The following is a 3,734-nucleotide window of genomic DNA, read 5'->3' on the forward strand; positions in this document are numbered from 1 at the left end:
GCGAAAGCGCCGAAGACGCGGGCGTGACCCGTCGTCTGGCGGCTTTGCAGTCTCGGCTCCGTTGCTAGTTCCGGCCGGTCCACCGACAGTGCAGCGGGCTTGGGCAACCCGCACGGCGCGACCGAGTCGATGCAACGAAAAAGAGCGAGCATGAACGTGCTTCTTGCCGCACGGCTCCCACTCGTCTTTCGGGAAGGTTGTGCCGTAGCGAGCTCGAACGCCGTCATCTCGGAGTGCAAAATAAGCGTGTTGGGGCGCCTGAAGGTGGCCTCCGCCGCACACAGACTGCGTCCGGCCCGCCGAGGGCGAGGACGGACGCGCAGTCGAACGATTACCTGGTTGATCCTGCCAGTAATCATATGCTTGTCTCAAAGATTAAGCCATGCATGTCTAAGTACATGCCGAAATAAGGCGAAACCGCGAATGGCTCATTAAATCAGTTATGGTTCCTTAGATCGTTTCTTCCTACTTGGATAACTGTGGCAATTCTAGAGCTAATACATGCAGTGAGCCTGGAGCCCTTTGGGTAACGGGTGCTTTTATTAGACCAAGATCGATCGGGTTTCGGCCCGTATTGTGTGGTGACTCTGGATAACTTTGTGCTGATCGCATGGCCACGAGCCGGCGACGTTTCTTTCAAGTGTCTGCCTTATCAACTTTCGATGGTAGGTTACTTGCTTACCATGGTTGTTACGGGTAACGGAGAATCAGGGTTCGATTCCGGAGAGGGAGCCTGAGAAACGGCTACCACATCCAAGGAAGGCAGCAGGCGCGCAAATTACCCACTCCCGGCACGGGGAGGTAGTGACGAAAAATAACAATACGGGACTCTTTTGAGGCCCCGTAATTGAAATGAGTACACTCTAAATCCTTTAACGAGGATCAATTGGAGGGCAAGTCTGGTGCCAGCAGCCGCGGTAATTCCAGCTCCAATAGCGTATACTAAAGCTGCTGCGGTTAAAAAGCTCGTAGTTGGATCTCAGTTCCAGACGAGTAGTGCATCTACCCGATGCGACGGCTCGGACTGAACATCATGCCGGTTCTTTCTTGGTGCACTTCATTGTGTGCCTCGAGATGGCCGGTGCTTTTACTTTGAAAAAATTAGAGTGCTCAACGCAGGCGAGTCGCCTGAATAAACTTGCATGGAATAATAGAACAAGACCTCGTTTCTGTTCTGTTGGTTTTTGGAATACGAGGTAATGATTAAGAGGGACGGACGGGGGCATTCGTATTGCGGCGCTAGAGGTGAAATTCTTGGACCGTCGCAAGACGAACTACTGCGAAAGCATTTGCCAAGAATGTTTTCATTGATCAAGAACGAAAGTCAGAGGTTCGAAGGCGATCAGATACCGCCCTAGTTCTGACCATAAACGATGCCAACCAGCGATCCGCCTGAGTTACTCAAATGACTCGGCGGGCAGCTTCCGGGAAACCAAAGTATTTGGGTTCCGGGGGAAGTATGGTTGCAAAGCTGAAACTTAAAGGAATTGACGGAAGGGCACCACCAGGAGTGGAGCCTGCGGCTTAATTTGACTCAACACGGGAAAACTTACCCGGCCCGGACACTGGGAGGATTGACAGATTGAGAGCTCTTTCTTGATTCGGTGGATGGTGGTGCATGGCCGTTCTTAGTTGGTGGAGCGATTTGTCTGGTTAATTCCGATAACGAACGAGACTCTAGCCTATTAAATAGGTGCGGGGTTCCCAGCACCTTACAACCTTCTTAGAGGGACAAGCGGCTCCTAGCCGCACGAAACAGAGCAATAACAGGTCTGTGATGCCCTTAGATGTCCGGGGCCGCACGCGCGCTACACTGAAGGAAGCAGCGTGTCTTTATCCCTGTCTGAAAAGACTGGGTAACCCGTGGAACTTCTTTCGTGATTGGGATAGGGGCTTGCAATTGTTCCCCTTGAACGAGGAATTCCCAGTAAGCGCGAGTCATAAGCTCGCGTTGATTACGTCCCTGCCCTTTGTACACACCGCCCGTCGCTACTACCGATTGAATGATTTAGTGAGGTCTTCGGACCGATGTCCGGCGCGGCCTTTCGGTTGCGCCGGTCTGTTGGAAAGATGACCAAACTTGATCATTTAGAGGAAGTAAAAGTCGTAACAAGGTTTCCGTAGGTGAACCTGCGGAAGGATCATTAACGGATTGTGAAGGGTGAGCGCCTCAGCTGCGTCTGCGCCCGACACTTTCTGCCGCTGACCCCGTTTGGACGCGGGGTCGGCTTTTCCCCACGGGGCTGCCTGAATGTGGAGCGGCACCCCGTGACAAATTGTTGCGCCCAGCGGACGCCAACACCGCGACCTTGGACGGTCGGCCAGGTGGCGGACGCGGGTACAAACGGCGCAACGCACTCATAGGTCGGCTTTCGACCCGCCACTGCACCGTGGCTCGAAGCGCTCGAAATGCGCGACCCGACCGCTGCGGGACCGCCTAGTACTGTAAACAGGAGCGGCGGAGCGCGAACGGCGAGTCGTGGTTACGTCGGTAGAAGGCGAGGCTGCGCGTTCCCGAAACGCCAGCCGAGTGCCCTCCCGACCGTTCGAGCGTGCAAGAACGAGACCCGACAATCGCGCGGCGACTGCCAAGTACGAGAGGAACGGCACAAGCGTCGGCGGTCGGTCAAGGAACTGGCGATGTGACGGGTCCGCTGTGCACCAGTGCATACCGTCCCGCCGTCCGCGGCAAGCGCCTCCGCGTCCTCGGGTGACGGAGGCTGCCGGTCGGTTCTTGCAGGCGAGGGATCTCGCTGGCACCGGTTCGCGTTGACGCGCGGCCGGTCATGGCACGGCGATGCGACGGCCGAGGTGCGCAGTACTCGATGGAGGAACCGCACGCTCCGATGACCGTCCCGCCCTCCGCGGCGTATGCGTACCGACCGTAATGGTTGCAGCAGCGCCGGCCGGCTTTTGAATTCGCCACACGAAACACGGTGCGAGATCGCGGTTAGGGGAGCGTCGACGTTGCCAGGCGTTTTGCTTGCTGCCGAGGGAAAGGCGGCACGGCCACGTCGCGCTCGTCGCGATTAGCGGGTCTGCGCGCTTTGGGAAGGTGCCGCAACGACTTGCCGAAAGAGGAAGCACGGAAGAACGAGGGACTTGGACGTCCCGACAATTGAACGCACTTGCGGCCAGGCCCTTGCTGGCTTCGTTCTTCCGCCTCGAGTAGGCTCGTACGCGGCTCCGGCGCCGAAAGTGGTCCTTGGCACCGACTTCGGTGGACGTGGGAAGTGCCGCGCAAGTACGGCGCGCCTGGCTCCACCTGTTGGCTAAAGTAGGCAGCCGGATCGGCATTTTGGTGTGCGGTGGCAAACCGTGGATGCGAAAAAAGCTTGTGCGATTTCGTGGAACAAAAAGCGGGGGTCCCCCTTTTTATGCGGAGGAGACCGACCCGCCCGCCGTGGTGAACCGCGACGCCACGGTAAAAACGGGAGAGGCTTGTCGATGGGACCGTGCATCCCGCGCTCCACGGAGGCCGGGAGGCGGCCGCCCGAGGAAATGTGTAGCCGTCGAGGCCCGCATCTGCGTGCACTCTTATCCAAATGGGTGTACCGCAGGCATTTTCTGGTTAGGCGGGCCAATGAGAGCGAGCACACAACGATACCTACGGGTCCGGCTTGGAGAACCGGCTTCGACGCCTCCCGAGTATTTATAGAGGGGTGGACCACGAAAGCACTCGCAAGTAGCGGAAGCGAAACGCCGTCCGAAACACACCGTTTGCTCGATTTGCG

At 57.3% G+C, this 3,734-nt stretch overlaps 1 non-coding gene across 1 annotated transcript; it reads left to right on the top strand.

The window, feature by feature from the left end:
- The first annotated feature begins 332 nt into the window (after positions 1–332).
- LOC142795850 (small subunit ribosomal RNA) lies at positions 333–2,147 on the top strand. Its single transcript, XR_012893357.1, has one exon. It is a non-coding gene; the product is annotated as a small subunit ribosomal RNA (ribosomal RNA).
- The last annotated feature ends 1,587 nt before the right edge of the window (positions 2,148–3,734 follow it).

The sequence above is a fragment of the Rhipicephalus microplus genome, unplaced genomic scaffold (assembly GCF_043290135.1).
Source record: "Rhipicephalus microplus isolate Deutch F79 unplaced genomic scaffold, USDA_Rmic scaffold_909, whole genome shotgun sequence".
Lineage (NCBI taxonomy): Eukaryota > Metazoa > Arthropoda > Arachnida > Ixodida > Ixodidae > Rhipicephalus > Rhipicephalus microplus.